This window comes from Nicotiana tabacum, chromosome 6 (genome assembly GCF_000715075.1).
Source record: "Nicotiana tabacum cultivar K326 chromosome 6, ASM71507v2, whole genome shotgun sequence".
NCBI classification, from domain to species: Eukaryota; Viridiplantae; Streptophyta; class Magnoliopsida; order Solanales; family Solanaceae; genus Nicotiana; species Nicotiana tabacum.
The window spans coordinates 213,400,678-213,413,941 of NC_134085.1; positions in this window are offsets into that span (position 1 = coordinate 213,400,678).

The following is a 13,264-nucleotide window of genomic DNA, read 5'->3' on the forward strand; positions in this document are numbered from 1 at the left end:
TGATAATGTACAAGCTGAATCCAAAAAAAATAATAGAATGTGAATTAAAGAAAATGGACTTACATTTACATATATGTACGTACTTACTTTAGAAAGTTATTTATAATTTATTTTTAAATAATATGATAAACATGTTTGACCCAAAAGATATTGAAACCTTTTTGATTAAGTCAGTAAGAGGTAAATCTCAGCAAAGTATAATAAATTCTAGATTGAAAGATGCAAGGGATGAACAAGATGAATAATATTTCTTAATATCTTGAAACCGAATGATTAAGCGTAAATATGATAACTTTGAATGTAGAAAGATATTGTAATGGATGCTCTTAGTCCAAAATCTATAAGATATCTCTGTCCCCTTCTATTTATAAGGGATAATCCCCTCTTGAACCCTAAAAAGTACAATATAAAGAATATTCGAAGAGCATATTCTTGATGTCCCTTGTTGCGCCTACACTACTACAAATGTTGTGGGTTTACTAACCGTTGCCAGTTGTCGCCCCTACAACGATCAAGGGATGCTGCGTCGTAAGGGCCTCGCCGCACTCATCAGTTGTCCTGATCATCCAAATTTGGACCTATACAGTTAGTCCCTCTGCTTGTCGAGGTTGCGGCTTGGTGCGTCCTTGATAAGCGGACATCGCCCACACCTGTAGAGAAATTTGGCTTACGAGTCATAATGGTCTGGTCAACAACGGAAGGTTAGCGTGTCAACCATATCCTGGGTGGTGTGTCTTATCGGGAAATGATATCGCTTCCACGTGCGTCATCATTATGCATATTTTCGAGACAGAGGCTAATGGTTTGTCCTTTCGATTTTGGTGCCATTTTGCAGCCTTCCGCTTCAATTCTGGCGCCACCCAATCCTATAAATAAGTAGAGGGTTTGTTTTTTCAAAAACTTTTGGCCATTTCTTCTTTGGTTATTCCTTCTCATCCCTTCCGCTTTTGCTCTAGCAATTTCTTTGCTTTCTCTCCTCCGTTCGCCGTTTTTAGCTTTTTCTATTTTATCAACACATCTTCCACCATAGATATGCCTAGAACACATCGATCTCGTGAGGGGATTTCTGACGCCACCCCACTATCCATGGCGCTCACTTCTGGCAGTGAGGACATGATAGTGGAGGAAGGGGATAGTTTTCTCACCGTGGATGAGTTACTGCCGAGACATCCCATGTCTCGAAGTGATTTCCTCAAAGAACCTCCTCCTACTCCCGCTTCGATAGTATCTGGAACTGAGCAAACCCATATTGATGCCCTCTGCACTAAATACAACATTCCCCTTAATATCGAGATGGTTCCAGCGGGAAGGGACTTCGCGAAGGTCCATAGACCGGGGTACTGTGCTTTTTAAGAATACCCCTTCCTGATTGGTCATTCCTTCCCCCTTCTCCTATTAGCAGAAGAATTCTGTCGATTCTATCAGGTTTGTACGATGCAACTTTCCCCGTACACGTGCAAAATACTCTTGGTGTTGACAAAATACGCCGAGTTGGCGGGGTGCAAAGGTACCATTCACCACCTTCTACACTTGTTTTCTCCTAGCTTTCACAGAAGTACTATAGTGCATCTGAGGCACAGTGGGACAAAAGGGCTGGTGGTCGAAACTGACGACCGGGCGAGTTATAAATTTTGGCATAAGTACTTCTTCGTCAGAACCGAACACATCGTGTTTGACCCCGCTAGATTCCTGGAGCGGTAGAATGAGAATCATAGGTGTCGCAACTTGTTTACTCTTTTTTTTTTGTCCAACTTAGTGTTTATTTACGGCTCTCTTTTGCAGCTATGAGGCGTCCACTCCATCCCATTGCAGGTATAAGGGATTAGGTAGCCCGTTTGATGCTTCATGCAGTGGAGACTCGAGACTGGCCCATTTTTGTAAAATGCTTTGGGCCGAAGGTTTCATCTGGTAAGTGTCTTCCTTTGTATCACTCTTCGGCTGTTTGCCATTGTTTGCTGATATGACTTTTTGTGATGACAAGTCATGGAGTTTTTAGGCGGAGGGCCCCATTCCCTACATTTTGCTAGGTCGTCGCCTCCCCAAGAATGCAATTCATTTTGGACGAGTCTGCCTGAAAGGGTCATGCTCAGCCGGTACAAGCGAGAGATTCCTCTTGGGATATGGTTGTGAGGGGAGAGATCTCTTCTTTACCAGTCCATCACCTTGTGGATGAGTCCTCTAATAGGGACGAATCTTCGATGAGAAAAAAGATGAGGGTAGAGCTCGGGAAGAGCGTGGCCGTTAATATTGGTAAAAGTGGGTCAGGTGCATCGAAGACGGCACCAGTGCCCACATTTATGGCCGATGCCATCTTGGCGGGGAGGTCTCCCCAAACATAAGAGTTTTACCGAGGAGGGGGGTCTGTGCACTCCGCTGAGGTTAGCGCATCATCTACTATCGGAGGGGACTTATGCGCCGAGGGCGACGGCTCGATCTCGGATGTCGACCCAGGGGATGTTCGTGAGTTTTTGGAGTGTCACACTCACGTAGAGGTTAGAATGAAGGGTTTTGATCGACACATAGTCGTTCTTGGGGACTACGACTTGTTGTCGAACTGTGACCAGGTGGCATCTGTTTTTCCCCTTTATGTGTTGTGATCGAAGCCAACCCTGCACTACTATTGAGTAGCGAGAGAGGTAGAAGCAACTTTTACCCGATTAAGGTCGGGATCGATTTCCTCAGGGAGCTAGATATTAGAGTTGAGTTTCTATCTAAAATGGAGTTGTGTATTTGTCCCTAATTGCACTTCTACACATTTTTAGTTTTGATTATAATTCTAATTTTATAATACTACAATGCTGAATTAAGCTAAATAAGATTAAGGTTACACTATTGCGAGTTGTTCAAATAGGTAAAAGGCACTAGGGTAGTGACTTTCTCCTAGGTGGTCAATTGACGGATGCTTGAGTCTAAAGCTAGATTGTCACGTTTGGGGAGTATGATATAACCATTGCACAATTTTACTCACTTTATACCTCTCGGTAGTTCGAGTGATTTTGCCCGAGTTAACTTTCTCAAGACCAATTGGGTATGCAAATTTGCACAAGCAATCAAGTTTCGAGTTGGGTATTACTATCTTTAGGTTTAACCTTTTAATAGGGGTTATCAATCTCTTGAATACGCCCCAATTCCTCAATGGACTAATTTCATGGACTTAGGCTCTCTTTCTCAAGAAGAGCCAAAGTCTACTAGACATAAACTAGTGTTTGCAACCACTAATTCGCCATTAACACCCTAAATTAGCCCAAATATCAAACACCCATAGACAATCAAGTATCAAAACACAAGACCCATCAATTACTCACACTAGGGTTGAACCACAACCCTAGCAAATGGATCTAGCTACTCATAATTAGAGAAGAAAACAAAGAAATAGATGAAGAAAAACTCATAATAATTAATTGCTAAATTAAACTTGAAGATTCAATGTTGAAATTAAGCTAAAATTACTCAAAATAGCAAAAGGAACGAAGTCACGAGCGCAGCTCTCAGTACAAAACTATTTGATGACCTAAAAATGGGAAAAGAATCTATTTATACTAGGCTAAAAATTCTGGACAAAAATAACCCTGCAGGGCTAGTGCGGACTGTACAAAATCGAGTGCGGCCGCACTAAGGCTCTGGGCTTGAATAATTAGCTCTCTGAACTTGGGCAATGCGGACCGCACAAAGTCGAGTGCGGCTGCGGTAGGCTTCTATTGCAGTCCGTATAAAATGGATTGCGGACCGCATTGGGCTTCAACCTTCAAACTGGCAACTCTCTGACCCTTGACTGCGGGGACCACATTGGCTTTCACCTTCACATCAAATCCTCGCTTCTCCACATTGAGGTCATCGAAGTACATTTTCAAGAAGTTGGGTAATGGGTAGGACCTGTAACCCTCACTCACTACCTGTGAAATAACCTAGGACATCACATTCCTGACATTGATTGGGTACCCTGCCATGATTGACACAACTAAGATCGCCCGGTGAAGTGGGAGTGAGTTTTCATGGGTGTTAGGATCTAGCCTACTGCACACGAATGTCTCCCACCCCTTTGCCTCAAAATTCAGTGTCCTCCTCAATATTTTTACCCTCGCAGTCAGCCAATCAGGAGTGGTACCTGGGATTGACAAGTACTCCGCCAACCACGGACGTGCCTCTTCACCCAATTTCATCTTGTCAAGGTATATGGACTCATCCTCCTCTCTAAAGCCCAAATAGTCATTGATGGTCTTGCCATCAAACTTTACTTTCAAGTTCCGGACTTTGGTGACCGTGGTACCCTTTTTGATATGGGCCACGTTCGTGTAGAATTCTTTCACCAAATGCTCCTTTGCGTCATCCACTAGCCCGATAAAGTAGTCCTATATAGCTCTATCATTTAATAGCCTCAACACATTTGGATTGTGAGGCAAAAGATCCCGGGTAATGATTTTTCTCTCCAGAATCAACCTCTTCTCTGGCCACCACTCTCTGAACTTGTGGTAGGCAATCTCACTTACGAACTGGTCCTCCCATGCCTCCGGATTCCTAGTCCGCTCAACCCCGCCAACTTAGGGCTTACCCCTTGTTCTTATTCCCACTCCTCCGGTACTGCATCCTCTCCGGATAATGAAGTTGTGGGAGAGGTAGAGTACTTATCTCCACTGCCGTTAGTTGAGCCCTTAGACGATTCAGAAGATACATGAACTGAAGTTTGGGCAGTGGGGGATGTTGGGGGTGTATCTCTCAATCTGTTTCTCTCCGGCCAATCAGGAATGAACTATGGCACGGAGTCTGATGATGCCTCCCGGGAGGGCTCATATTCATTCCCCGACTGATCAATTGCTCTGTCTGCAGCTTTAATGAGTTTCCTTGTATTCTTTATGTTTTGACGGGCTTGTGGGGTCAACTTTATCATCTTTTGTTTTCCAACCCGGGAGGACTCCCCTCTGCCTGTTTGTTTACCACATTTTCCTCTGGATTTTACCATTGTCTACAAATAACATTCAGTCATGCTTTGTTAGTGTCCATAAAAAAAATGAAATGCAAAGTTACAGAAAAAGAAAGATGTTGCAGACAGTTCAGTTATTGCAAAGTGCGGACCGCACAAAATGTAGTGCGGCCGCAAAGAGGGCAATGTGGACTACACAAAATGGCATCGCGGTCTGCACAGATATGGGGTTCAAACTACCCACTCTCTGAATAAATACATCGTGGACCGTACAAAATGCCATTGCGGTCCACATTGAGGCACCGCAGATCGCACAAAATGCAATGCGGTCGCGGTCCTCACTTATCAAAATGCAGAACATTGTTCACCGCGGTCCGCATTAAATGGCATTGCGGACCGCACAAGAGCACCGCGGACCGTACTAAACCCACCGCGGTCCACACTGAGTACCACATCGCAGCACTAACCTAGGGTTCATGATACGTTCAAAGTAAGTCCACTTTTTACCTAAGGAAGAGTCCCTACGTGTTGGTTCAGTTATTTGACTACCTAAACCTACTTTAAACAAGAAATTAACTAACCTAATCTACCAAATCGAAAGAAATACGGGAAATGCAGAAGAAGAGCTAAGAAAACAAAAATTTAATGAAAATAATAAAATTAACAATTGAAAAGAAATGAAAATACCAGAAGTAAGATGTTGTGATGATGATTAAGCCTTAGTGGGTCAGTTACGTGCAATAAGTTGAGATGAACAGTGATTTTTAAAGTCTAAGAGTAAAAGGATCGAAAAGTTTAAAATAAGGTCCTCAGGTCCTATTTATAGAAAAAGGTCCTGGGGCCCAACTCACCTACCCACTGCGGTCTGCTATGATCGAAACCACAGGGCTTAGACAAGACAACCACTATGGTCCATACAAAATGCCATGCGGCCGTAGTGGACCACCGTGGACCGCACAAAATGCAATGCGGCCGCGGTGGTAAACTTCATAGAACCTCCACTTTTGGCAATTCATCAGCGCGGTCCGCATTGATTTCTTGCCCCCACACTGAGGTCTTTGCGGCCGCACAAAATGGTAGTGCGGTCCGCATTGACAATCTTCAGAGAGTAGTCATTTTCCAACTTTTTCCTGCACTGCATCAACACAATCCTACAACATCTTACAACCAGTCAGTCCAAAAATAAATCCTACACTACAATGAAAATCAAAGAAAAACACATGGGTTGTCTCCCAAGAAGTGTCTGATTTAACATTGCGGCACGATGCAGGTTACCATCAAATCATTTGAGATGAAAACGTGCCACCACGTGGCTGTCATCAATTTTTCCCAAGTAGTGCTTGACCCTATGCCCCTTCACTATGAAAACTTTCCCATTTTTGTTCTTCAAATCAAGTGCACCAAACGGAGTCACAACCACCACTTCAAAAGGTCCACTCCATTTAGACTTAAGCTTTCCCGGAAACAGATGTAACCGAGAGTTGAACAAGAGAACCAAATCACCCACTTTGAACTCCTTGCTACGAGCATATTTATCATGAAGGTACTTCATCTTGTCCTTGTACAAGGAAGAACTAGAGTAGGCATGGAATTGGAATTCATCAAGTTCATTGAGCTGCTCCACACGAAGATTGGTTGCAACATCTCATTCAAGATTTAGCTTCCTTAAAGCCCACATGGCCTTGTTCTCTAACTCAACTGGTAGATGGAAAGCTTTCCCAAACACCAACAGATACGGCGACATACCAATCAGAGTCTTGTAAGCAGTCCTATAAGCCTATAGAGCATCATCCAACTTCTTTGACCAATCGATCCTATTTGCATTGACCGCCTTTGACAATATACTCTTTATTTCCCTATTGGAGACTTCCACTTGACCACTTGCTTGAGGATGATAGGGAGTAGAAACTTTGTGATTGATACCATACTTTGCAAGCAAAGTGTCAAAAGCTCTATTGCAAAAATGAGACCCCCATCACTTATGATTGCACGAGGAGTACCAAACCTTGTAAAATGCTCTTCTTGAAAATGCAACAACACTCCAGGCCTCATTGTTGGGCAAAGCCACGACTTCAACCCACTTCGAAACATAGTCAACCGCCACAAGAATGTATGTGTTCTCACACGAGCTAACAAACGGGCCCATAAAATCAATGCCTCATAACTCAAGAATGGTATTGAGAGGCATCTCATCTTTCTTCGAATTCCGCCCGCTCTTTGACATTTGTCACACCTCTTCACTAGTTCACTTGCATCTTTGTACAAAGTTGGCCAATAAAACCCACAACTAAGAACTTTGGAAGTCGTCCTCGCCCCGCTATGATGGCCACCATAGGGAGAGGAATGACAAGCCTCCAAGATACTCAATTGCTCTTCCTCCGGGACACACCTTCGGATCATACCATCCGTGCAAATCTTGAACAAGTACGGCTCATCCTAATAGAAATCCAAACTATCCCATATGAGCTTCTTCCTTTGGTTAGAAAAGAGCTCACACGGGATTATATTAGTTACATGGAAATTAGCAATGTCCGCAAACCATGACATACTATTCACCGACACCGAAAGGAGTTGTTCGTCGGAAATGAATCATTGATCTCTAAGCCATTATGAGGCCTCCCCTCCTCCTCCAAGCGGGACAAGTGGTCCGCCACTTGGTTTTCACTACCCTTCCGGTCCACAATCTCCAAATCAAACTCTTGAAGTAACAAGACCCATCGCATCAGTCTAGCTTTAGAATCCTTCTTCGTCATCAAGTACCAATGTGCGGTATGATCGGTATGAATTATGACCTTGGCACCCATGAGATACGGCGTAATTTTTCCATCGCGAACACAATAGCCAAAAGTTCTTTCTCAGTCACCGTGTATTTCACTTGAGCATCATTCATTGTCTTGCTCACATAGTACACCGGATGAAACATTTTGTTAACTCTTTGGCCCAAAACCGCCCCAACCGCAACATCGCTCGCATCACACATGAGCTCAAAGGGCAAGCTCCAATTAGGTGTGGTAATGATCGGAGTGTGGTCAACTTATGCTTGAGAAGTTCAAAGGCTTGCATACATTTTTCATCAAACACAAACTTGGCATCTTTTTCCAATAGCTTGCATAAGGGATTTACTACCTTCGAAAAGTCTTTAATGAATCTTCGGTAGAACCCCGCATGCCCAAGAAAACTTCTAACTCCCTTGACAGATGTAGTGGAGGGACCCTTAAAATCACATCTATTTTTGCTTTGTCTACCTCAATACCCTGCTTTGAAATTTTATGCCCAAGAACTATGCCCTCTTCCACCATAAAGTGACATTTCTCCCAATTGAGAATAAGATTGGTTTCTTCACAACGGGCCAAGACTTTATTAAGATTTTTCAAGCACTCATCAAATGAATCACCCACAACACTAAAGTAGACCATGAACACCTCCAAAATGTCTTCCACCATATCGGTGAAGATGGCCATCATACACCGCTGAAATGTAGCCAGTGCATTACAAAACCCAAAAGGAATCCGAGAAAATGAAAAGGTGCCATATGGACAAGTGAATGTGGTCTTCTCCTGATCTTCTGGAGCAATAAAGATTTGGTTGTACCCAGAATACCTATCCAATAAACAGTAGAAGGCACGCCCAGCAAGTCGGTCTAATATTTGATCAAGAAAAGGCAATGGAAAGTGATCCTTACGGGTCATTTTATTCAACTTTCAGTAGTCCACGCATACCCTTCAACCGGTGACGGTTCTGGTAGTAATCAACTCATTTTGTGAATTTGCAACCACAGTCATGCCACCCTTCTTCGATACACATTACACTGGCGAAGTCCAAGAGCTATCAGAGATGGGGTACATAACCCCGACATTCAACCATTTGATCACCTCCTTTTCCACAACTTCTTGCATTGCTTCATTCCACCTTATTTGATGCTCCAAGAAGGGCTTTGCATTATCTTCTAGAATAATCTTGTGCATACAGAATATAGGGCTTATCTCCCGGATATCAGCTAAAGTCCATCCAATTGCCTTTTTCCACTTTTGAAGCACCACCAATGTGGCATCAACCTGCATGTTAGTAAGACAAGAGGAAAGAATAACTAGCAAAGTAGAACTTGGGCCTAAGAACTCATAGATGAGGTGTGGAGGCAACGACTTCAACTCCAACACCGGAGGTTCCTCAATTGATAGCTTTGTTGGTGGAGTCTTCCTATTCTCGAGATCCAAAAAAAATTTCTAGGCTCATAAGAGTACGATCCCATTCCATGTAAAGCATTCACACACTACACCCGGCTTGCATCCTCATTGACATCAAGATTCAACAATACGACCTCAAGAGGGTCTTCCATTTTGATTATTGCACTGGTATCATCAACTATCACTGTTGTGACAAGGTCCATAAAAGAGCACACCTCGGTATTGTTGGGTTGCTTCATTTACTTGCACATATGAAAGACCACCTTTTCATCACCCATCCGGAAGGTGAGTTCCCCTGCTTCCACATCAACTAAGGCCTTTCTCGTAGCAAGGAAAGGTCTCCCCAATATGATTGGAACTTCATAATCCACCTCACAATCCAAGATCACAAAATCAGCTAGTAAGATTAATTTGTCCACCTGGACAAGGACATCATCAATAATACCCAATGGTCTCTTCATTGTTCTATCCTCCATTTGCAATCTCATGGAAGTCGGCCTCGGTTTCCCAATACCCAAAGTTTTGAAAACTGAGTAGGGTATCAAATTGATACTAGCCCCCAAATCACATAGAGCCCTAGCAATGTCTGCACTCCCAATAGTGCAAGGAATTGTGAAAGCACTGGGATCTTCAAGCTTTAGGGCCATTGAATGCACTATAGAACTAACTTGGTGAGTCATCTTTATAGTTTCACAATCCATGAACCGTTTCTTTGTCACCAAGTCCTTTATGAATTTAGCATAGCCCGATATTTGTTCAAGAGCCTCCACCAAAGGCACTTTAATGGATAAACTCTTTATCATGTCAATGAACTTTTTAAACTGATTCTCACTTTTCTACTTCGCGAGCCTTTGAGGATAAGGTGGAGGTGGCCTTGGCAAATGAGCCTTGGCTTTAGGGATAACTGGTTCCAGTATGTCTATTACGTGTTTCCTAGAAGGGTTCATGTCATTTTGAGTTTCCACCTCGGCATCTTGAATCTCAATCCTCACTTCTTCATTCACGTTCTCATCAATCACATTTTCAACCACCAAAGGAACTTCATCTTCTTGCAACTCAACATCATCACTCAAAATTTGTTTTTATTTGGAGGCATTCACATCACCGCCTCGTCCACTCCTTGTAGTTACCGCCATAATATGATTGTTCCCACCCTTCGGTTTCACTACCGTATCACTTAGTAGAGCACCCTTAGGGCGAGTATTCAAGGACTATGAGATTTGGCCCAACTGAACCTCCAAATTCCTAATTGAAGTATTGTGGGAAGACAATTGAGCATCGGAATTCGCACTCTTTTTCATCATTTGTTCAAACATCATTTCAATTCTCCCCATATCATTGATATAAAAACTAGGACCTTGGTATGGAAATGTGGGTGGATTGTTCGATTGTTGGTACATTGAGGGCCTTTGAAAGCCTTGCCCCCGATTTCCTTGGTTTCCATTATTCCATCCACCTTGATTATTGTTACCACGCCAATTGTTGTTGTTACTATTCCAAATTACTTGATTGTTTTGATTGTTGTTTTGATTACCCCAGTTGTTATTTTGGTTGTTGTTCCCCCAATTACCATTGCCTTGTTGTTGTTGATTGCCCCAATTTCCTTGGGGTATCCATTGTTGTTGGTTGGAAGAATTGCCCTTTTGGCCTTGATAATTGTTCACGTATTGCACCTCTTCACTCTGCCCATCATAACCATCATCGTGAAATCCACCACAATCATTGTCAAATTGCTCTGAATTCCATTGATTCTGTTGATCTCTTTGTCTTCTTTTGTTGACAAGCATGTTGGCACCCTCCATAGCATTCACTTGGCGAGGATTTTGAACTTGTTGCAACTATACCTTTGCTAGTTGGTTCATAGTAGTTGTCAACTCAGCTATAGACTACCTATGATCATGTAACTCCTTGTGCAAATGAGTGACCATGGGGTCACCCTGGGGTATATTGGCTCTACTTTGCCAAACAGGAGAAGTGCCAGCCATCTCATCAAGAATGTCACAAGCCTCATCATAAGACAGCTTCATAAAGTTGCCCCCAACAAGTTGGTTCACAATGCATTGGTTTGTTGTGTTAATGCCCCAATAGAAAGTCTGTTGGATCATCGCCTCAGTCATATCATTGTTAGGGCATTCCTTCACCATTGTTCTATAACGCTCCCAAATCTTATGCAAAGGTTCTGTGGGCTCTTGCTTGAAAGCCAAGATCTCATCTCTCAATGCTGCCATATGCCCTGGTGAGAAAAATATTGCAATAAACTTGTCCTCCAACTCATCCCAAGTAGCGATGGAATGGTTGGGAAGTTGCTCGAGCCAATCCAATGCCTTCCCTCTAAGTGAGAATGTGAAGAGTGTCAACCGAAATGCATCTTTGGACACATTAGTTTGTTTACTCCCCCAACAGGTATCCACGAACCCCTTGAGATATTTGTAAGTATTTTGATTGGCAGCGCCCATGAAATACCTACGCTGCTCCAGCAATGTCAGCATCACATTGGTAATTTGAAAATTGCCCGCCCGAATCTGGGGCAGGACAATTGCACTTTCATAGCCTTGGTTTGGAAGCACTCGAGGAGCCACTCTTGGAGGTGGCGGGGGATGGTATGGAATATTATCATTGGTTTGGCGGCCTCTCCTTTGTCCTTGAGGCACAATAGGGACCTCATCTTCAACATTGTCATCTACTTCCTCCCCCGGCGGAAGATCTCCAAGAGGTGCATTGTTTAAGTTTGCTACCATTTTGTACCTGAAGTTGCGACACACACAAGTTAGTAAAGGAGACGGAAAGAAGAACAATACACAAAACTATTTAGATAGATAGCCAAAACCGTTAGCTCCCCGGCAACGGTGCCAAAAAGTGATCGAAGCCAACCCTGCACTACTATTGAGTAGCGAGAGAGGTCGAAGCAGCTTTTACCCGATTAAGGTCAGGATCGATTTCCGCAAAGAGCTAGATATTGGAGTTGAGTTTCTTTCTAAAATGGAGTTGCGTATTTGTCCCTAATTGCACTTCTACACATTTTTAGTTTTGATTATAATTCTAATTTTATAATACTACAATGCTGAATTAAGCTAAATAAGATTAAGGTTAAACTATTGCGAGTTGTTCAAATAGGTAAAAGGAACTAGGGTAGTGACTTTCTCCTAGGTGGTCAATTGACGGATGCTTGAGTCTAAAGCTAGATTGTCACATTTGGGGAGTATGATATAACCATTGCATGATTTTACTCACTCTATACCTCTCGGTAGTTCGAGTGATTTTGCGCGAATTAACTTTCTCAAGACCAATTGGGTATGCAAATTTGCACAAGCAATCATGGTTCGAGTTGGATATTACTATCTCTAGGTTTAACCTTTTAATAGGGGCTATCAATCTCTTGAATTTGCCCCAATTCCTCGTTAGACTAATTTCATGGACTTAGGATCTCTTTCTCAAGAAGAGCCAAAGTCTACTAGGCATAAACTAGTGTTTGCAACCACTAATTCACCATTAAAATCCTAAATTAGCCCAAATATCAAACACCCATAGACAATCAAGCATCAAAACACAAGACCCATTAATTGCCCACACTAGGGTTGAGCTACAACCCTAGCAAATGGGTCTACTTACTCATAATTAGAGAAGAAAACAAAGAAATAGATGAAGAAAAACTCATAATAATTAATTGCTAAATTAAACTTGAAGATTCAATGTTGAATTTAAGCTAAAATTAGTCGAAATAGCAAAAGGAACGAAGTCACGAGCGCAACTCTCAGTACAAAACTATCTGATGACCTAAAAATGGGAAAAGAATCTATTTATACTAGGCTAAAAATTCTGGACAAAAATACCCCATGCGGGGCTAGTGCGGACCGCACAAAATCGAGTGTGGTCGCACTAAGGCTCTGGTCTTGAATAATCAGCTCTCTGAACTTGGGCAATGCGGACCGCACAAAGTCAAGTGCGGCCGCGGTGGCTTCTATTGCGGTCCGCACAAAATGGACCGCGGACCTCATTGGGTTTCAACCTTCAAACTGGCAACTCTCTGAACCTTGGCTCTGCGGACTGCACGAAATCGAGTGCGGCCGTGGTGAACCCAATGCGGACCGCATAAAACCCTTTACGGCTGCATTGCTTTATGGCATGAAAAGCAACCTCTCTGAACTTCACTTTTGCGGACTAC